The sequence below is a fragment of the Pteropus vampyrus genome, unplaced genomic scaffold (genome assembly GCF_000151845.1).
Source record: "Pteropus vampyrus isolate Shadow unplaced genomic scaffold, Pvam_2.0 Scaffold155, whole genome shotgun sequence".
NCBI classification, from domain to species: Eukaryota; Metazoa; Chordata; class Mammalia; order Chiroptera; family Pteropodidae; genus Pteropus; species Pteropus vampyrus.
In genome coordinates, this window is record NW_011888936.1 from 1535392 (window position 1) to 1559299 (window position 23908).

A 23908-nucleotide genomic window follows, 5' to 3' on the forward strand; every position below is an offset into this window, starting at 1 on the left:
TAAATGGCACTTTAAAAAAACCCTCAGAGTCATATTGCTGGATAGCAGTTATTTTTGAATTTGTCCTTGTGTTAGACTTTCACCAGTTATATCATCATTTTATTGAAGATAACGCAAGGCTATTGGTGGATTGGATCTTTATTATTTATATGATTAGGAATTACCTTTGAGAATAACATTCAAAGGATAGAAAGAAGAAATCTTTAATATTCTTGACCTAACAATGAATTAGTACTGTGTGCTGAGGAAGTTTCTTCATTTGTTTAAAAAACGTTTCGATTGTAACGTGGGGGCTATTGTGCTAAATAAAGTAGCACCTGAAGTAATACATAATGAAGTACTGGAAAGAGCACAGGCTATCAAGTTAGAATTATTTTTACTTCCTGGCAGCCCTGTGAGCATGTCTGTGAACCTGGGCAAGTCACTTAATCTTCTTGAGCTTTGGTATCCGCTTCTGTGAAAATAGAAAGATACTCTACTTCTGCCTCCTCCTATGATCTTTTTTTTTTACAAATAATTGAGAGAACATATGTCACAGAGTCTATTAAAATGCCTAGCATCTTGAATTAAACAAAATAGGAATATTAAGCGACTAAGAAACACAATGCCTATCACAAAGTAGACATTAAAAACTTTATCTCCCCCGCTTCACCTCTCAGTGTTTCTGAATCTCTGACCCTCTGACACACTTCTCCATTCCACTCCTCCTTACCTGCTCCCTGACATACAGTATGCATTTTGGATAATGAGTACAAGTAATTACACGTCTGTTATTTTACTTTTTAAGTTAATCCTTTATGTGTAGTTAGGATTTTGTGTTTAAAGGGCATTAAAAAGAAACACATTAAAATATAAGCTTTATAGATGACTAAGTTATATTTTATACTTATTCCAAATGATATACTATGAATTTCCGCTAAAAGCATTTACAGATACATAAAATAAATTTGTATTTTTTAGCCATTAGTATGCCTCAGGGAAGTTCATTTAATTCTTTTAAAAACAACCTTTAAAATAATTATGAAAAACAGTATTTCAGCTTTTTCATCCCCAATTGATGATTCTTAAAGTGTTTTTCACATTTGGGTTGACATAATGAGATTTATTTTCCTGTTATTTTCAAAAATGCGGACAATACCTTTACTTTAGGAAGCTACTAACCCTAGAGCTCAGGATGAGGAAAAGCAATATGAAGAATTCTTTGCTGACCTTTATTGCTTTCTTGCATTAGGAATGTTTCTTATTGAGCCAAGGGAGTCAGAACCCATTAGTCAGGGACTGCTGTCACTGAGAAGATTTGTGTTCTCCATTTTGGTGAACATTTTAGAGCTAAGAACCACATTTCATTTATAACCATAAGGACGGGGTGAGTTATCTCATAATTTGGGCTAATATATACCCCCAGCTAAGCCCAACACATACACATGCACATACACACTCTTAATAGCAGGTTAATGTGAAGGTAATGTTTCATGCTGAGGACAACGTGGCCTGAAGATATTTCTATGGCAACAGAAAGGTCCCTACAGATATCTGTCTTCTTAAGTTGATGCTGTTTATTAGAGAAGCTGCCTGTTCTACAGACTGTAATTATCATTAGGTGGAGAAAGGTTGTTGAACGTGGGTGGACCGCTTAGCTGAAGCTTTCTGACTGATTTGTTTAGCACAGCTTTGAAATAAATTTCAAAGGAATATTAAGAACCTGAGATCATTGTGCTACTTGTCTCCGTAGGTGAAGCCATAGCTAATTATAGGATGTTCGCTGAGTGCAGATGAAGTTTTTGAACAGACAACATAAACAGCAACACAGAAACTCAATTAAGAGTGAACGGTCTATGTTAAATGATTTTAGCATGTATGCATTTATACTGTTTAGAGAAGTCCATTATTTCTTTTAGGAGAAAAGACTTCAGTCAGAATGGCCTTCGAATTAATCAGGTTGTCGTTGGTGTGTTTTTCCAGGGCTAACAGTCAATGATTCAGAATTTATCTTCTGTTTTTACAACCAGGACTCAGACTTCCAAGATTTTTCTTGGTTCTTGGCAGAAAATTGAAAGCAGATGGGCCAACAAAAATTTCACTCTGATTAGGATGTGTGTGGAGTGTTCTGTACGTTTGAATTTATAGTAATGAGCAGTCCATCTATGAAACCAATAAATGTTCTTACTAAAGGAAAAATGTATAGACATTTGACTAATTTTGGCAGCACTCTTGACTTTTCTTCGCTTTTTTACAAAAATGAGATTTCAATTATAGTGCTGCAAAAACCAGTTTCTTATATGATTAGTTTTTCTTAGAGGTTACAAACTAGTAGTTTCAGAGTCTTTAGTCTGTGTATTTAGTGAGGTTTTTCATGTCTAATGATTTAGTTGCCTAAGTACTTATCCCATTAAGATGTAGGTCCCTGACTGAATGAATTTCACTGAAGTTTAAAATTATGCAATGATGTGTTCATTGAAAAATGTATTAAGAAGTTTGGGATGTGTTCTTATGTTTTGTAAGCACCTATTTTGTTAGTTATTATGACTGTCAATTAAACTGAAAAGAGAGGTGGTCAGAAACAAAAGGACTATCTATTGAGTATTATGGAACAACTTAGATAAATTTGTCTTTAGTATGCGGAGGTGTAATTAGGTTCTGACTCTGGAAAATTGCCTCACTTGGATCTTTTTACTTTCATGTATGTGCTAAACCCCTTGTGATAATTAGATCACTATCAGTGTAGTTCATCATCTGAATATGGTGAAGTATAAACATGAAATCATTTTATATTTTTTTCTGAGTCTATTAGATTCCCATTCCTATGTCTTAACTGACCTCTCGTCTCAGATGTTTTCTATAACTAATCAGTGACATTTGGTTATTTAATCAAAAAAAGCTTTCAATCCGCTTTCATACTTCAGCCTTATAACCAACTTTAAGCTCCTCTTTTTCAAATGGCTCAAAGGAGGGAAGTAAATTCTGCTTTTTTACTGCATTTTCTTATTTTTTGCCTTGGAATGTGTTGTGGGGATGGGGGAGGGAGACAGTGTTGGCCTCTGGGTCATTTTCTTCCCAGTTTTCTAACAGCGGGGAATGGCGGGGAAGAGGGGAGAGAAGGCAGTAATGAGAGACATTTGACAGTTTAATCTGGCTTGGTCTAGTTTTTTGCTGCTGGTGGTCTCACTGATCCATATAGATGATGTTTAGTTTTATTCCACCTTCTCACAGGACTTCTTAAAGCAGGAAGCCATGTTTCCTTTCAGTCTGCCAGTGGTTCATGCCTCCAGCACCCTTTCTGGGTAGGGGGTCCCAGGTTGGTGTCCTGCTGGGTGTTTCCATTGTATAATTGCCTGAAGGTGGGACATGTGATATTAGCATGAGCTTTTTTACCCCCCTCCCTCAACTGTGGCCATCAGAAACACACCCCATGGCTTCTTTCTACTGCAGTTGCCATGCATGGCTGGATAACGTTTTTGAGGTACAAGCCCAGCTTCCTTCTGCAATGTCCCTTAATTCAAGGGAACTTCATATATTGTAATGACAAAGGGTGGAATGTAGGCTATTCACGCATACCTGTACAGTTCATTACCTGTTGGTCTCTAATTTCTTTTCTATCTTTTTTCTTTTTCTTTTCTTTTTTTTTTTTCATCATTGGATGGATAGAAGGATAATCAATAAGAATATTGCCTAAGTTCATGTCTGGCCAAGGTTTGAGATATAAAATTTCCCCTTCTTGCAAATATGGTCATATTTACCATAGATTCTGTTGCTGTTTATCCCATATACCTTTGGTTAGGGAGAGCATCTAAACCACGCTCCCTCTCCCCACCTTGGCAACCCAGGCAGAGGACACATGACTCCATGATTCTTTCATTTTCTCCCCAGTATTTTTCTTAAGGATTTTAGAAGTGGGCCAGACTTGGATTATGGTTATGAGTAGCAGAGCTTTTTTAGCCACATTTTAAAAAGCCCTGAGGGAATTGTCTGACACTAGATATTTATGACTCTCTTTAAATAGGAAGTGGTTTATCTCTTTTTGTCTTCAGCTTTGGGTTAGTGGACAAATCAAGTACAACAGAAAGCATCCTACACATATCCTGTAATAAGGGTTTCTTTAAGAAAGAAAGAGGGTGGCACAGGGAAGGAAAAGAAAATAACTGCCCTTCGTATCTAAAAATTATTAACCCGGTGATCATTTTTTAATATGGGTTAATTTACTCTGTGAACATTTTCAGGAGTTTATTATGTGCCAGGCACAGATCATACAAAAGAGGAGAAAGGTTTTTAGTAAGAGGGTGAAAAATGTTTAACAGGAAGTATACATTAAAGAGGGCTGCTTAGCCCAGATTTTGGAGGTCAGGTCCCTTGGAAGAAGTGAAGTCTAAGCAGATGACTAAAGGTGAAGTAGGAGTTAGGTGACAGGTGCAAGGGAGAAGCATGTTCCCTGGCAGCGATAACTGTCTACATAAGGGCCTAGAATGAAGAGAGAACATGGAACCCACCCCCCCTAAAAAGGATTTATTAAATGTTTCCAATATGCTATAAATTTGATATTCCCTCCTTCCACCATAACTCAAAAATCTTAAGGTAATTTTTTGCCATAGGAAACAAATACAGGGCCTAAGTGTGAGTGTACATAGACGTGGCTGCCGTGTCAAAGATAGACATGCCAGATCTAAAAGTAACCATTAGTTTTTCAGGCCTGTTGTCTTTGAGACTAGATATAAAAAAATGACAAAAGCCTTTGCCCAGGAAGAGAACTTTTGGAATTATGAATTTAGAATTTTTAACATGATAAAACACAGAAATAATAAAGTGAAAGTCTTCACTATTATGAATACTCCAATCTCTTTCTTTTGGAGGGAACCAACCATTAGCCATCATATTACAGCAGAAGAAAATCTGAGTGTTACCATTTAGGGTACGTATATATAGATTTAATGAATCTCCTTGAACAAAAAGAAGTTTTAGGTTTTAGGGTAAAGAATAAAATGTGAAGAGAATTTGTAATTCTAAAGAAGAGAGCCTAGATTTAGAAAAAAAAAATTATTTGACATTAAAATGCTTCAAGGAAGAAATCAATCTGATGGGATGAAAACTCTTATAAGATCTAGTTTATACGGCTCTAATGCTTTCTGTATGAACTCTTCCATGTATTAAGCTGAATATGCCACACTTTTACTGTCGGCTTTTTAAAAATGTCTCAGTTGAAGATTTGGAGTCTCCCCGACTCTGTAGCAGGGATGAGCAGTCATCCCCAGCATATTGCTTGGCACATAGTAGACATTCTGAAAGGATTAATTTCCTTACCACACATTTGCATTACTTTTGAAAAAAATCTTTCACAGTGTGACAGTTTGATTTCATCGGAAACTGTTTCTCATCCAAAGATTTAAAATCAGTTAATTGGGTACTGTTTGTCCAATATAACCTGCTCTTTGAGTTATAATGAACATAAAGGAGACAGCATGTCTTGCCTTACAGCAAATCGTTTTGATATTAACTTCTTTTTTTTTTAATGTGAAGTATGCTGGAGACATGATTCCTCAAAAACTCGTAGTCTGTTGTAGCTACAGACTACCTTGTATTCTTCCCCTTTATAGAATAGTGTGATAACTTATCATTGATCTATTCATATGATCAAACTTCTGACTGAGGGCAGCAGGACTTTAATATCAAACTATTTTATTGCTCATTTCCTCTATTCCAATTAGGTCAGTCTTTTATAGTTCCCTGTCATTCATGCTCCCATGTCCTAGGTACTGCCATCCACTTTTTGACCCATGGCTCATAATTCACTCAGTAACCTTTTTTCTTCAATGTCAGCATTACTGACCAACTACTGTGAAGATATTAGGATAGCTGGCATAGATTAAAGCACTTAATTTCTTTTCCTAATGTTTCAGGACTTAAATATAATTTCATATGGGAAAAGTTCCATTACCCAAACTAAATGGACAAGAGAAGAGTTGTGGTATGTGAAAAATATTACTGGTTGGCAGACTGAGATCTTGGCCTGAGACTACTAGACACTTCTGTGTACCAGGAAGAATTACTTAACTCTCTGGGTTTTAGGTGATTTGATGTTTGTTTTCGCTGTATAATGAGAGCAGTAATGTTCTAAGTTCTTTAGCAGTTCTAGGATTCATAAAAAATAAATTCCTTTATGGCAAAGAAGTTAGGCTTTAAGTAACCTCAGCTATTAGAATCTGGAAACTGAATAAAAACAAGGATTTGGCAGCAAAGAAGCAGCTTTGCATTATTCATCAATGATGAAACTAGTGAAGAAATGTTGAAGAACCACAGATATAGCTCAGACTATGATCATGTGGTTCATAAACAGGGAAGTAACCACAAAGAAAGAAATACTTTTGCTGGCTGGCTTTATTATAATGTCAAGATATTTTGGATGCCAGCCAAGAAATGTAGGAAGATTAAGACGAAAAGGAGATAGAATGAATAAAAAGGAAATCCATTGTTAAAGAAAGAACACGATTACTGTATAATCCTCTCAGTAAATTCTGATGTTTGATAGAATTCAGTAGCCATTCTTTATAAAAATAGAACTTACTTAATATTGGAATAGGTATTTCTTCTAACTAATAGTTAACAGTATGTTTAATGGAAAAAAACAAGAGTCTGTTAAAATCAGAAAATAAATAACCTGTTAGCATAATCATAACTATTATTGTTTTAGAAAATCTACTCAGTGCGTAAATGGAACACAAAGGAAAAGACCAGCACTGGATAAACTTAGAGAAAAATGTTATTATTTCAAGAGAATCTGAATGAATACCTCGAATCAAATTTTTAAAAAATGTGGTTAGAATTAAATGACTTTAGTAAAGTTGCTAAAGTGAGTAGCATATCTGTGTTTCATTAATAAATAAATTAAAAATATAATAGCACTCATGGGGGCAACTTCTTATGAACTACCTAAGGATACGTTTTAAAAGAATAAAAAAGGAGAAGCAATCTGGAAGTCAAGAGAATCTTTTAGATCCCGTAGGTTCTGGAGACCTTACTCTCTGCATATTCCTTACATGACATCATTTTGTTGCCAGTGTGGCTGGCCATGTATATGCACATATGTGTAATGTGTGTGCACGCATGTGTGCGTGGTTTGTAGAGATCTGGAAAGTGAGAATGGTTTTGTAGATTTTGAGACGTTTAGTGCTAATTAATCATTACTAAAGTCTCACTATCTCTTTACATTCTCTTGCAAACTATGTTTTCTAAATTCCCTTGCCCACAGGCTTCAAGGAAGTTTAGCCAATGGCAGGTATTGGCAGACAGTCATGAAAGTTCTAGGGGAGAAACCAGGGCTCTTTTCTATTTCGCTGTCTCCATTTACATTTCTATCTCTGTCTCTTATTTGGGTAGCATTTTTCTGCAATGGCTGTCTGTCTTGTTACCCAGCTGCTGGGGCAGCCCCTACTGTGGTTCTAATAGCTCCCTTCGGATGGAGCCAGCCCTGGATTCTTATGACATCGTTTGTCCATTATCTTTCCATTTCTAGAGATGAGAGTTGATTTTCTGGCATTTTGCTGCTGTTAGTCTGGGTTACTTCACTATTCTCCTTTTGGCTCTTTGGCTCTGCTGTCACCTGCATTAAATTTTCTGTTTTAGTACCTAGGATGGCACCCATTTCTTGACCAGACCCTGATCTAGAAGACCATACTCTTATGTTTTTCTTTCTTTCTTTTTAAAAATCTACGTAGAATAATATCTGAAATATAGTAAACACTCAATATTGTTGATTAAATGCATTCTAAAACAATGAAACTGGGGGAAAATTAACTGGTCAAATTATTTTCAGATATTCATCAACTAAAGCTAATGAAAAGATCTGCACCATACACATAATTAAATTAGATCACATGGATTGTGTTTGTTTAGTCATTAGAAGAGCTTGGATGCTGCCTCTCTTTCTGACCCAGTGTTAATTGGAAGACTAATGCAGAGGTGTGGGTCATGGATTTCTTGAAGAGTGCCTTTTCAAAATAAGATGCTAGGAAGTCCGCTTTGGGGCTGATAGGTAGTCAGAAAAAGGAAACAACTAGGTTTTTTTGTTTGTTTGTTTGTTTGTTTTTTTTACTTTCAAATCTCTCTCTTCTGAACACAGTGTATTATCCGAACAATTTTATATTGCCAACAAAAGTGGTTGGTTTTAATTTTCTCTTTATTTTTTATTGTAACAAAAATTTAACAATATATTCTTACGATAAGAAAAATTCAAAGACGTTTGTGGTTAAAAAGTGATAGTAGCTTCATCCCACCCACCTCCATCCCCACAAGTGCAAACAAAGTAAATAGTACATTGTAACCACACAGTGGTCTGTGCATGTATTAAGAATATGCAGATTGCATCTTGCAATGTATACTGATTTGCAACTTCTTCTTTTTGCTAAAAAGATTAACTTAGACATCTCTCTCTAGCAGTCCACAAGTCTGTGCCATTCGTTTCAGTAGCTGCATGGTACTCTGTTGTATGGATATAGCCTAGTTTATTTGTCAGGTTCCTTACTGATGGGCATCGGATTTTTGGCAATGGCAACTATCCTAGCAGTTGGCACCTTTAAATAAAAATAAGGAGATTTTGACTGTTTCCTGAGACTTTTTTTGCTCTAATTTCATGTTCCTATTTTATATAAACATCTCATCTGCTAGAGTAGATAAAAAGCTTAGTGGCTATGTGAACATTTGATTCTGGCACCTTTTAAAATCTTCACTAAAAGTTCTTTTCAAAATCAGTTTTTATTACTTGAGAGTGAGAATACTGTTCTACTGCTATAAGGAGTTAGAGTTCATCTCAAAGAAGTGAGATCACTTTAATAGTTCTGTTCTCTTTGCCTTTTATTATTGTCCTATTATTTTCATGGGTTATTCCAGAGCAATATTTAGATTATGAAATAGTTCAGAAAGATTTCTGGTGATGAAGAAGAATTTATAGATTGTGAAATAAGGCTTTCGTAAAATAACAGAGTCCAAAGTCTTTTAATTCATAAGTTAATACCATTAAAACAATAACCGGGTCATAAGATAAAATTTTACCGCAGAGTAGCATACTGCAAATGAGTGCTATTGAGAAATTGTCCATACGTGACAATAATGAGGAAATCGTGTTCTAGAATGTTGGTGACTACATGAGAAATTATTGTGCTGGCTTTTGATTAAATATTTTAATTCAATAATTTAGTATTTTAACATTTGTTAGAGGATAAGAATCATACTGCTTTGCTTGAGAGTTGGTACATGATCAGTCTTCCTTACCCATTAGAAAGAGGTTAATGATCCAAAAATGCTAGCTATCAAAAGAAACTTTTTTAGACATGTTGTAGAAAAACTGTAGAGTTTACCAATTTCTGTCTTTCTCATCATCAACATGTGCAACGGCAGCTACAGCTTCACAAGAAGAGAAAAAGTTGATGTATATAAGTAGGCCTTACCTAGGAAAAGATTATTATAATACCTTCATTTTAGTTAAGAAGGTGAGGAAATGCATAATTATCCTAGAAATGTTTTCTTCCATAACCAACTTTGATTATAGTTATTTTGAAAGTTACTTGTCCAGAACTCATCATTCTCTGTGATTCTTGAAAACTGAATTTCTGGACCTTCATTTCATTTCCAAGTTTCATTTTTAAGGCAGAAGTAATTCAGTTACTGCATATTTTAATTTAAAAAAGTATTGAAGAAGTAACCTTTATTTGTCCCGACTTTAATGTATTCAGCTATTCAGAGGAGAGGCGATGGTTCTTATTCTAGGTCATTCTAGACAAGTGGGATTTTTACCCTTATATAGCAACAGTGTTAGAGGCAATCTACATTTTCTGAAATAGATGAAAATATGTTTTAAGTAACATTTGGTTTTTAGTATAAAAATGTAAATCTTTTGATTATAGTTTATTCTTGTGATTTTTCCTAACTTACCCGTACCCATGAAAATGTATTTGAATATATGTTCAGATCTCCTAAAAAAGCAGAATGCCGTAGAACAATGTTTCCTACTTTCAGCTTTCTATTAGAAATATTTTTGCTTTTGTCTTTTTACATTTTTCCCTTATTCATGTGACAAGTAGTGTTGGAATAACCTAGGAAAATATGTTAAATATTTTGATGTTTTAGCTGAAAAGCTTGAATACAGATTCTTTGAGATGTTTGCAAGAGTTTTGAGCACTTCGAAGAAAATGTGTACTTTTATTTATTTCCATCTTTAACATTTACATTATCTATAAGAGTATAAAATTGCCAGCTTCCTTTGAATTCTTTCTTTAGGACAGACCATTAGATCATACATGATTAAAATCTATTAAAGTAAGTGTCCACTAATTTTTTTAAAGCTTTTGCTAGAAAACTAAAAACTTCAGTTATCATTGTTTCAAATTAAAAAAAAAAAGCTCTATTAAAAGTATGTAAGTGATTTTTAAAAATAACAATGGGATTAAAAGGATTAATATTTGTTTATGGGAAAACCCTGATATCAAATGATTTTATTTCTTATTTTTATGGAAATAGTATTTGAGATTACTAGTCAAAAATTTTAAGCAAACATATAGAAACTTTATAAAATTAACTTCTCATTGCTTGGTTTCTAGAAAGAAACATTTTTGGTGATAATTTTTCAATTACAGCTCAAAGTGAGGATTGTAAAATCTATGATCTTTGACATTTATATGAGGCAGAAGATAAAGAATACAGTTTAATGGGTGGGAATGAGTCAAAGGAAATTTATCATTATTTATCTGATAATAAACTACAAGTAAGACTTGATACTACCCTACTATGGCATGTTTAAAGACAAAGTCCTTGTGTGTTTTCTGCTTCAAATATATTGAAGGTCAATATATGTCTGGTAAATCAACATAATGACATCCTTAATTTAGTTCAATAAACCATTATTTAGAGGGTATCATAAAAATTAGACCTAGAAATTCACCATTTTAATTCTTTACTTCTTTCTTTGAAAAAAATGCAGAATCTATTTTGTGTTATAGTCTTTCACAACCTACTGTTTGAAAAAGTGCGATTATATTTAATTCCTTTTATCTTGCAATATTCTAAACAAAAGTAGAAGCACAGTGACGTTTTGCTTAAATGTTTTAAAAATTATTTTGTTCTCGACCCAACTTATCTAGATTTTTTTCTACTGCATAAATTCTTTATTTTACACTATCCTTGCTGATACTATTTAAATATATAAAATGCTTCAGAAATTTGATGCTCTCGGGCTCTCTTGGATGAAAGAGTCTTTCAAAACTTATTTTTAAATGCATGTATGTATTTTTTTAAAAGAAAAAATGAACAAGTTTATTACCTTATTATACATGGGAGATACCTAGGAAAATGAATACATTCCTTGATTTTTAAGTCTAAATGACACATCCGTCATTGGGTTTTCTAGAGATAGGCTTTAGCATCAACCATTAAAATCATAGTACTTGGTTATTGAGAGAAACAAAGAATAATTACTTGGATTCTAGATTTATATGTTGGGAAATTAAAGTTAACCTCTCAGATTTCCAGTTTGTTGATGTGTTTAGTGAACAAAATAACTCACACATTGTGGACATTAGGAGGTATTATACTGCCTGTGCGCCTACCCAGGTGTTCAAAGATGTTGCTATCGCTGCTTTTCTGTGTAATCTGAACTTTACACTCCTAATGCTGTAAGTCACTATAAAGGAAATATATAGAGGGATAAAATAGAAATTTGTACACACACACACACACACACACACACACACACACACACACACACAGCTTCTGCCTATCTTGTGGCATTCTGTGTTTCTCTACTCAGCCCTCCAACTCCCTTCTAAAAGTAGAAGACAGTTGCATACTTTCATTTGCATTCCACTAGAAACTATAATGAAAAAAGATTCATGCTATGAAAAGATTCTGGCAAGTCTTAATAAATCAGTTTGGATCTAAAACGATCTATAAAAGCCCATTAGCTTCCATGATCAATGTGGTTACTACCCTGCAGGAGATTTATATGAACACAGTTCTAGAATTTTCAGTGGTTTTTCAGTTGTTGACCATATTTTCTAAATGACTTTTCCACAGGCGGGGGAGACTCCATAGTTAAGCTTTTTGAAGATAAAGGAAGAGAACAAAAAGTGGCAGGCAGTAACAAAGAATAAGGTTTTGAGAACTCACAAGTCCCCTAAATTCCAATGAGATTTCACACTTTTCAAATGACATTTCATTCTTGTAAGAAAGGTTCATAAAGCATAAAAACATTTATTTTCTGTAGAATGATTGTTTCTTGACAATTCCAGTAAGATATATGCATATTCATTTCTATTCTCTTTCTTTTTTTTTGGACAATTACTTACCATATTGCTTTTACAAAATTGAAGCACAATAACCATTTTTTAACACAGATGAAAGTTGAAGAAAATCTGTTCTTCTGCTGATAAAGATTTTTATGAAACAATGAAGGATAGAAGTATGCATGCTAAGTTCTTCAGCGTTGTGAATAGTGGCAAGATCTGATTTTCCCACGAAAAGCCTTCATAGTTGAAAGGCAGTGTTAATGATTTAACAAAACTGTTATAATAAAAATATTAAAAGAGATAACCTAAAGTTATTTTAATCTAAATCGTTTTATGTAAAAATTATAGGTTTTTTTTTTTTTTTTTTAGGTAAGGCAACCCTTGGTTGACCTCACAGATTGCAAGGACCTTGTCAGCTTACAATCCCTTATTTTTTACACCTATGGCAGACACCTATGGCAGCTGTTCTTCCTAAGTGGTCTCCCATCCAAGTACTAACCAGGCCCTACCCTGCTTAGCTTCCGAGATCAGATGGGATTGGGCTTGTTCAGGGTAGCATGGCCATAGACTATAGTTTTTAAAATCAGATATTTAAATGTAATGATCAGTAATTAGTGTTTCTTTTATTATAAATAAAACACTTACAAAAGGCCATCAAATTATTATGCATTTAGTTCACTTTATTTCATCCAACCCTTTATTTTTGTTTGTCCGAGAAAGCTGTTTCAGAATTTATTTATTTTTTAATGGGAATAAAACTTGGTTAACCTCAAATAAGTATTTATTTGGAGCATACAAAGATATAAAGGTCATTCAGATGAATAGGAATAGATTGTTTTTTTAATAAAACAATTTGAACAAAATGAACTTGAAAATAAAGGCACCTTTTATTAATTTTTCTATCTTTAATTTTTTGATATTATTTGTAGTATTTATGGATGGCTTTAGACCGTATATCTAGATTAGACTATCTAGTTAAAATTGGGCAATTATACTTCCTCAGTAGTACAAGTCACCAGTTTCTATTTTTGAAGATATTTGGTGTTTCTCATGATGATTAACTGTGTGTGTGATCAGAGTTGGTGAATGAGTTTTGATCTGACTGTATACACTAACAAAAATTATACTTTTTTTTTTAACATTTTGACACTTTGAATTATTCTATAAATTTGTTTCTCTGTCTTCTAACATTGCTATTGCCCTATACAAAAAGAGCCCAGCTGTGTGACATTACTAGTTCATTTTATCATGTGGTTACCATTGAGCACAGATTTTTCCATCACGGAGCACAGATTTATGCACAATTAGAGGATATCCTGGAAGGTAACTGAAGAGAATCAGAAAGATTCTATATGCTTCATGCCTGTGTGTAAAACTGGCCTCTACTTAACTATCTAGTAAGAATGGCAAACCTCCCATATACAGAATATCAGTGGCATATTGTGGGTAAATGGCATCTGGAGACTAGAATTTTAAAAACTTTCATCTTTCGTAGCACTTCCAAGATTGGTGTCTGGTGACGTTTGCGCTGTTCCCGTAAAACTTCCACCACCACCATCCACGAAAGGGTTGGTTCCTTAGCATGCCTTCCTTATCTCAGTAGGTAGCACCAACCTTCATTCTGTTTCTTAAGCTAAAATCATAGGAGTTATCTTTGATGCCCTTTATTCCTTCACCCTCCAGCAAATTCATAACTTCTAAATAGGCCTTTTATCTGAATTCATCTCCACCTTCCTAACTGTTCACACAAACTGCACTAACAGCCTCTGACGTGTTTCTCTAATTTTCATTCTCGCCCTTTCAACCTACTCTCCACATAGCAGGTTTCTCTACAAAGCTTTAAACCTTTCAGCATCTTTCCCATTCCCTTAGAATAAAAGATATTTATTATTCATAACTTTTAAGGCCCTTCCTTGTTCCCTTCCTTCAGTTTCTCTGTTCCTATCTGGACAGCTTACTCCTCCTTCTCTTATTTCAAGTCTTGATTCAAATGACACTAGCATTAAACCCTTCCATTACTATCTATTTAAAAGTACAGTTGCTTCATTGGGTGAAGAGTTGCAGCTGGTGAATGGTGATGAGAGCAAGCGTGGATTCAAGAAGACAAGTTTGGAGACGAATAGTCGAGAGACTAGATGGTAGTGACTAGGAGTAGATCTGGGATATTAGAGATGAAGTAAGGTAAACCACTTTGTGTTGTGTTTGGAGGTTTAGTTAAAAGGTCTCACTTAAGGATTAGATTTTGGGACCAGTGAAAGAGAGAGGAATCAACGATAACCCCCTTAGTTTTTTCTTGAGCTACTAGGTAGATGTTGTTGCCACAACGACACGGGGAAGGTTAAGAGGAGATGGCTTTTTGCAGAGGGGAGAAATTAAGAATGTTGATCTACAAACGTTACATTTAAATACTAAGTGAAGATTTTAAACACACTGTTGGTGATGGGGATCAGTATTTGGAAATGGAGGTTTCCTAGTGATTGCCACATTGAAATAGGAGATTACTGGTCCCAAGGTCCCAAGGCCTTGATCTAAGGTCTTTGCCCAGTAAGATAGTGAAGATGAAACGTGATTGAAGTGGTCCAGAAAAGTTCAGGAAGTGGAGATAGCTGTAGACCTCTCTGGTTTTGAAGATAATGAAACTGATTATCGTAGATCTTTTCCTTTATTGACTGTAAGTGTTAAACTGTTTTGTGTAGTGACATCTCTGGGAGGTCAAGGACACTGGAGGAAGTGATTATAAATAAGGGCTTGCATTGCCTGGGAAAATTTTATCCAGTAGGCACTTGTACTAGCCTGAAGGTGAATAAGATTCAGATCTGCAAAGGGGTATTACTATGCCCTTCACCTGGGGAAGAGAAAAATAGAGATATGATTGTTTTATATATATCAACACAGTTAATCCTCATCACAACTTTAGAATTAGGTACTCTTAATACCCTCATTTTCCATATGAGAAAAGAATTCTGCACTATTTGAGAAATGAGATTGGTAGGTAAACTGAGATTTTGTTCTGTAGACCTTTGAAAACCTAGTAGAGAATGTAAAGTTTTAACATAGTATCCAGTAGAGACTGGTTTTTTGTTTGTTTGTTTGTTTGTTTTTGTGTTTTTGTTGTTCTTGTTGTTGTTTTTTAGTGGTGTTAATTTAAGTGAAGGTGCACCCAGAAAGGCTGATACTTTTTCAAATAGCTTGTATCTATAATTAAGTTGGCTGCCACTCTGTTTTAGCAGAATTTGTCCTTTGAATAGGCACTCAATGTGGAACAGGAATATAGTTGATCTCATATATCGTCAAAGAGCACATACCCTAAATTTAACTTTTCTAACAAAAAACACTTCATTAAAATGAGTTCATTATTTTATCATCTCTCTGTTAGAGGCAAATGTCCTACCTTTTTCACATTGTGCATTATAATTGAATTTACTATGTACATGCCTGTTTTTCACACTGGGTTATAAGTTCCTTGAGGTAAGGACAGGTGTATATTTGCTTTACCCTGGAGTGCCCTACCCAAAGCTTTTCAAATAATTAAATGTTGAATAGATACAAGCTACACTGAATTGCATTAACTCATGTGTTACTGCTGGTGAATCAGTTTCAGGCCAACAGTATTCTTTCCTCTTGATACATCTGCTTTTCTCGTGCTTGATCTTATGGTGCCCTTCCCTGTCACCCTCTCCAATTTATAAAAAAAGAAAGAAAAAAGAAAAATTTCTAACTATACTACATTGTAGTCCTCCTGATTGAATGTCATCCTGTTTATGTAAGGCCAGTTATCAGTTTGACAAGGACATTTAAATTTATCTGTCTTCTAAAATGCTATGCCACACATTTCTAAGACTTAAATGATAAGCACTGGTGTTTTGTCTTTTTCAACAAAGGGCAACTTTTGAGACTTTGATAGAATCACTGATTTTTGTCTTATGCAAAGAACTGTTTTAGTTTTAATGAATTTACCACTGCTGTTATTAAAGTTGGTTTTTAATAAAAAGATGTATAATAAGGCATAATCTTTTATTTAATAGCTAACAACAAACTTCAGAATGTATAAAGAACAGGAGGCAATATAATATTGGTGTTAGCCATGGTAATTATTTGGAGACGATATTTTTAATTTAGCAGTCATCCTCACAATTATTGGATTAATATACTTTGTATTCAGGGATGACTGTTCATTTCACAGAAGACAGTTTACAAAGATACTAATGTAACAGTAGAATGAAAAGAAAAATAATGTGTATGATTCCTGACATAAAAATTGTTTGCCTGAGCATGAAGTAGTTCCCTAAACCAAACTATACTTGATTCTGATTTGTCATCTTCCATAATTTGCTTTACAGCATGTAAATGATGAACTCTGTTAATGTATATTAATTTGAACTGCTTCTGGTTGGAGATATTTGCAGTTCTTTTAAAATGATTATAAGACAAAATGTCAGAACATTAGAAGCATTGATTTTGGCTCTGATGTTTCAGATACTATAATTTTTATTTATTTCAATCTTAGCAGTAAAATACGGGCTGATGGAATATGATTACTTACATATCTTTTTGTCAGTAAAACAAAAATTCAAAGTCTATAAAGTTTTGCACTTCACATTTCTCATACAGACTTTTCAAAACAAAAGTCTTACCTTATTAGTGATTCTTAAAGTATTCTTATGTTTATTCATTACATTCATTTACTTGTTTTGAAATTCAGAATTACTTAATTCTTTAGATCCATATACATTTGGCATAACAAATTAAAATCTAAGTATAAATTTGTTTCTCTACTTTAGTATATTCCATTTCTGTCTCTATGTATATTCTGTGTGACCATAATTTGGATGAAAGTGAAAAATGACCAGAATAAAAATGGCTTAGAAAGATGTAATTCTGAGAAAATGCAGTGTGTGTTTGCTTGTATCTATATAAAAATAAAAAGAAATACTATTCAGTCCTTAACGAAAGAAGGAAATTCTGCTGTTTATAACAACATGGACGGAGTTTAGGGCATTTTGCTAAATGAAGTAAGTCAGACAGAGAAAGACAAATACTATATGATCTCACTTATATGCTGAATCTTAAAAAACCAAATCATAGAAACAGAACAGATTAGTGATTGCCAGAGGCAGGGAGTGAGAGGTGTGCGAAATGTCTAAAAGCGGTCAAGAGGTTCAAACTTTCAATTATAAAATAAATTCTGGGGACGTAACATATAGCATGGTGTCTGTAGTTAACAATACTGTATTGTATATTTGAAAGTTGCTAAAAGAGTAGATCTTAAAAGTTATTACAAGAAAAATGATTGTTACTATATGGGGTGATGGATGTTAACCTTACTGTGGTGATCATCTCACAATATTTACATGTATCAAATCATTATGTTGTACACCTAAAACCAATACAGTGTTATATGTCAATTATATTTCAATGAAAGCAAAAAAATATATAATTTGGAAACTCCAATATATAATTTTGGAAACTCCAATAAATGTATCTTTTAAGTAAAAAGTGGGAGATTTCAAACTTCAGGATTCATCTGGAGAGGTCAGCATGTTTAATGCCTGGGGTGGATGTGCAGGCAGCAGGAATCAGAAAGCTGGCCAGATAAGAAAACAAGGCGAGCTCAGTTGCTGCCGTCCTAATCAAACATAACACTCTCCTCACTTTGTCCTTTAAACGATAGTGAAGGCAAGATTAAGTGAGCCAGCAAAACCTTCCACAAACCCCTCATTTTACATTTCTGTTCACTTTTTAGACAAAGCCACAAATCAAGCTGTTTATTTCTGCCTACTGGTTACCTACTTTGTAATAAATTTTATTAACGTCATGTAGATAATATGATACCACGTTACTAGAGTTAAGATTTAATTTCACTCCTCAATCAACACTATAAGTAAAAAAAAAATGGAAGAACATCCATGACCTTTTATTATGACTAGGACCAGATTTCTGCTTTTTAGTGAATTTGGAATGAGAAAGCCAATATGGAGAATTGTTTTAAGTTCTCAGTATAAACTAGGCCTTGTATATAGTGAGTACTTTTGAGCTCTGTGTATAAATGACATAGATAAACAACATAGTTTACTTTTTAAAAAATCATAAGGGAAAACACCACGGTGTGTAAAAATAATGCCTATCTAAAATATACGGAAGAGACAAAGTTTATATTGACAGCAAAACTTCGAAAAATTTGTCATATAGGACAAATTGTTCTACACAAAAGATTAGAAAATGAAATTTTCTTGATCTTGCCGAACTGTAATTATATCATTCCATTTTTACATTAAATAATTTATTAGGTTTATAAATTATAACTAACTAGATTTTTAAATGAAATTTTTTATGTGCGAAAAAGTTGGTTGAAATTTTTTTTACCTCTCATATATGACAAAAATTTACCTTATTAAATAGATTAAAGCAATCATCTTACTGCTTTAAGCTTTTAGGAAGTTTTAAAGAAAAAAATATTTAAGTATCTTTTATCTTCTGTAGAAAGATAGCACTTAATGACTTTATGTAGATGCCAAAATATAGACATAAAAATGAAATCTTTAGTGTTGGAAATAATAATTTATAAATCTGAGTTATAAAAATGGAATACTTTCCCTAATTTACCTTTCATTTCCAAAACCATGTACCCTTAATTTTTGTTTTAATTTTCACTTTACAATGACTCCTGAAATTTGACTTTTGTTATCTCTAGAGAGCATGTTTATGAATTAATGATTACAAATAGGTACATAAAAGAGTTCCAATCTATTTTATTTTTAGGTCGCAGGCTTGCTTAAAATTGGATGCACGTTTTATTTATTTAACATAATAATAATGTAACATTAGTTTGCTAATAATATCAAGTCTGTGTTCTATAAAGGCAGTGGTCTTTATAGGTTTTTTTCTTTAAACAAATCAAGGTGTCATTTTCCATTCCATAATAGTTCAGTTAATTGTATTAGGTTTCCAATTCAAGAAAAACATCCATTTAGAATACAGCCAAAAAATCTAGAATTTAGAAAAATTATCTTTGGAAGAGCAGCCCTATTCATGCACCTGTGAAAGAAAAACCCCATAGGTCCTTAAAAGCCTATTTATTCTAATTTTAGACACCAGTTTTACCACATGTTTATTCTGTGTTCCAGGTCTAAAAGTAGCTTTGAAGCAGCAAATTAGGAAGGGAATGGGTGAGTCATGGCTAGAGGCATCTGGAAGCAGCTGGAAGTGACAGAGGAACCTTCATCACAAATTGGTAGCAATTTCTCATAAAGAACAAAGACCCTACAGATACATAGGAATAATCCTTTAATCTTTTACCCTAAAATTTCGGCATGTGAACAGTTTACCATGCAGACTTGTAGCATGAGGCAGTAAACTAAATTTGAATTTCTTTGTGACTCATTTAACTCTCACTTGACATGTGTCTAATGCCAACAACTACTTAGGTTGATAAGTTTAATATTTGTTCATTTGGAGAAGAAATGTGAAGTCCACAAACCATTTCCTGTTGTTAGCGATCTGACATTTAATTGGGGTGGCAAGGATATAAAGAATTAAAATCCAGAGAGCTGTGTATGAAGTTCTAGGTATGCTTGAGTTGCCATGTTCCTGAGAGGTATACTCTGAGCACACTGACAGTGAGGAGCATTTTCTTAGACAAGTGGCCTGAGCTGAGCCTTTAAAGGAGGAATGGGCTTAGCCAGGCTGAGGATTTTGAAAACCATGCCCCAGGCAGAAGGATTAGCAGGAATAGTCATCTAGAACTGAAGGAATAGGATTTATTTGAGTCCCTTAAGTATTTAAGGAGCTTCTGGTAAAGAGGGATGGAGCAGGAACCAGCAATTTTTTTTTCCTGTGAAGAGCCGAATAGTAAACATTTTATACTGTTTCAGCCTTATGGACCTGTGGTCTGATGCAGTGGCTTCACTCTGCTGTAGTCCTGCAAAATGCAGCTGCAGACACTATGTAAATGAGGAGGCGTGGCCATGTTCTATGCTTTCCAAGTACAAAGCTTGTCATGTTGGATTTCGCCTTGAGACTCAGCTTGCCAGACCCCTGGTGTAGAGGTTGTGTTAGCGCCATGACCATTACTGCTTTGGATAATTTGTTTATTGCCTTTATTAATATCTTTGTAGGATTGCTCTGAATGGCACAGTGTAGAGAGAATTCTGGAAAAGTTTTAATTATCTCCTTTTCAAAACATTTTCTTTCTGTATTTTAAGCATTGTGGTTTTATTGTGTGTTCTAATAGCTGATATTTGCTTTCTATTACAGAGATTTTAACATTAGCATAAAAGTGTATATAGTAATTGTCACATTATCTTCATATCTTTTGTTTTGTTTCCCAAGTTTGGTTCACATTCAAAACACTGCAGCAGAATAGTAGCAGGAAAAAAAAAACATTGACTACAGGGTCATAGAGGGGTAGGCATTATCAACCAGGAACGTTTGTGCTCGCTCTCTAGGGATAAGTAGAATTCTGCCAAGCAATTAAAAACAAGAAATGATACTTTGGGCATAAGAAATAGCATTAGCAGAAATAGAAAAAATGTGAAAGTCAATGCTGTATTCACAGAACATCCAGTAGTCTAGAACATCAGACAACCTGGAGATCTGCCCTCTGTTTTAAAATGCCTTCATTGACATTCTCAGTTGTTTGGATGCATTTGCAGCCTGAGGAAATATGAGAAGTATATAGCAAAGAACAAATTTTGCATAATCCAGGCCAGAAATATTTTTAAATAATTAGTAGAAGTTTTGCACGTTTTTAAAGCACAGATGTTCTTTACTTTTTATTCTTTATTCTTCTAATTTTGCCTACTGAGAACAGCTTCCATAGCATGTCCAAATGAGAAAGTCTGTTTTTATGTAAGAAATATCACATTTCTAAAGTTAAATTTTATATCTATTTGGCCCCTATAGGAAAATGAAAATGTTTTTTCCTTTTTATTAACCTTTGTATAATTTTACATGATTATCCGTATAGAATATAGTTAAATATAGAGATTATGGAGTAGGTAATTTAATTAAATTTATTTTGAGTTTATGCTTTTCCAAAACCAAGTATAAAGTCACTGTAATTCTTTATGATTCATGAAGCATCTACGATTCATGAGAGATATCCATTAACACCTTTGCAGATCTGAAGGTCAAGAGAAAATGCCAGTGGAGTTATTACTATTTTATCATGAAGTTCTTTATGACAGCTAAAATATTAAGAAAAGTAGCAACTAGATTACATGTAATAAGGATTTATTAACTAGATAAACCTTTGTTTAAGGGGAAAAATACTCCAGATCCAGGAAAGGATGTACTCAACAACTATTTTATATCAAGTAAACAGTTATACATGCCCTCTGAGGCTCCCTGACCCCTTCTGGGTCACAAGATAAGGAGTGAGTGAACCTAGATAAAGTTCAAGAAGAAGTGAATGAACAAAGGAGTCTTTGTAGTCATTTCTGGTTGAGAGCTTAGCAGACTTTTAAAATATTTATGTCTCTCCATATATCAAACATTATGAACCACTATAGGAAAATGTTTGGGGGAGAATACTTCAGCAACACATCACTAAATATGAAGTAGTAATTTCTATTCCAATTTTTTTTGTCTGAATTATATAACTATGCCTAAAGAAAACTTCTCTGGTCATTTTAATATTGTGTGCAAAGGTTGCTTTGAAAGCTTGACTTAGTATGCTGGTCCAACTGGATGGACATGCACTTTATTCAAAATATGAGAAATAACAGCATTATGGGAAATTATATTACTTATGGTACAAGTTGTGGTGATTTAAAAAAATCTCCAAGAGCAATGAAGGAAACAACTTTTTAAAAAAAGTTTGTAGTTGATGGTTTGATGAATTATTCTTTAGAGACAGTTCTACTTCCATCTATATGAAGGACTCAGTACTCTGAAAAGTCATCCTGCTACAAAACAATTAGAAAACAAATAAGGAGGGCGATCTCTAGTTACTTCCACCCTTCCCAGTTATTTCTCTCTCAGCACGCACACTCGTGCACACACACGTGCACACACACTCAACTTAGAGCTAAGGCTGACTAAGATCAAGAACCAAAAAGAATTCTTAAAAATAAAAAATATAATAGACTCAGTGGATAAACTACACTGTTAAACTGAAAAAAAAAAATACAGAGACAAAGAAGTTCAGAAAAATAGCAAGAAAAAGATATCAGTTTACAAGGAAAACACCAAGTGACATAAAATTCTTAATATCAACAATGACAGCTAGAAGACAGTGGAATAATATTTTCAAAATGCTTAAGAGAAAATGTCAACATAAAGTCATTCATTACAATTCTTTGAAATGTCTTCCAAAACTATGGGCAAAAAGGACATTTTTGAGTGAACAGAAACCAAGGACCTAAAGTAAAGGAAATTCTGACGGTATCCAACTAAAAGATTCTAATATATTAATACTTGAGGAAGAAATAGAATGATTCCAAAAGGATGATCTGAAATGTCAAAAGGAATGGTGATTGAAGAAGTTGGTGTACATTTCATAAACATACGCACACATTTTCTTCTTAAAATAATACTAATATTTGATATGTAGGATTTTTATAAAATGACAGAACTGAAATATTGATGTCTAATAACATTTAAGTTCGGAGAAGAAATTGGGAGTTAGTTTCTTAATGTCCTTTTATTATTTGTCTATGACACTGTTAATTATGGTTGGTAAAAATTCAAGAGTGTCTATTAAAAGAATCGAAGTACAGTATATCATTTCCAAAGTTTGAAAGTAAAAGAATGATGACAGGTTTACTATGGAAATATATCTTTTTATTTCAGGCCATTCAAACTTGAGTACAGAAAACAAAATTAGGCAGAGATCGTTTCACCACAATTTTATCAAGATGACATAATGATGATAAACTCATGAGCAGCTAAAAAGGTAGCATGAAAATATATAAAGAAAAATTGAACACAAAAAATTGAAAAATTCTCTATCATATGGAAGGAGATTTCAATATACTTTTGTTAATTATTCTTAGGTCAAGCAGAAAAAGCAAGTAAAGATAACCATTTATGCAATATAATTAATAAAATAGAATAAACATGTATAGGTCCTTGCATAAAAAATACAATTTGAAATTTAACATCTTTATAAATGATTCATTGAATAAGAAATTATAACGAAAAATTTAAAAATGTTTAGAATTGTATAATAAAATACTATATATCAAAATATCTAAGATGTTGTAAAACTGGTATTTATAACCTTAAAAGGAAATAAATGCATATATAGAAAATGTAAGCTAATTATGGGTGCTTGTTTGATCATGCTTCATATAAATTTATATATTCAAATATTTAAGTTAAATATTTATTATGCTTACCTATATTGTAGTCCTTTGCATATTCCAAATGTTACAAAAGTAAATCTTGTCGTTTTTTTTTTTCATATCAAGTGGTCAGTACATTAAGTTGGCAGTAATTACTGTGTTCTCTTTAAATAAGTATTCTTCTGTAGATAATATGTGAAAAATTAAAGTGACCAATGTTGAAACAGGTGACCAGTGTTGTTGAAACTGAGAGTAAACAATCCTCAAATTGTTCTTAATCACATTTTTATTTTATATCTCATCATCGACATCCCTCATTAAAATCTGGGTGTTTAGCAAGAATTTGGCTTTAGATATTTG

The 23908-nt window shown here is 33.4% G+C and overlaps 1 protein-coding gene and 1 pseudogene across 4 annotated transcripts in view; one reads left to right on the forward strand and one right to left on the reverse strand.

Moving 5' to 3' along the window:
• Window positions 1–23908, forward strand: part of KLF12 (Kruppel like factor 12) — a 237584-nt gene that overhangs the window by 51753 nt on the left and 161923 nt on the right. The gene's annotated exons all lie outside the window — the stretch shown is intronic.
• Window positions 12714–12832, reverse strand: LOC111745449 (annotated as a pseudogene).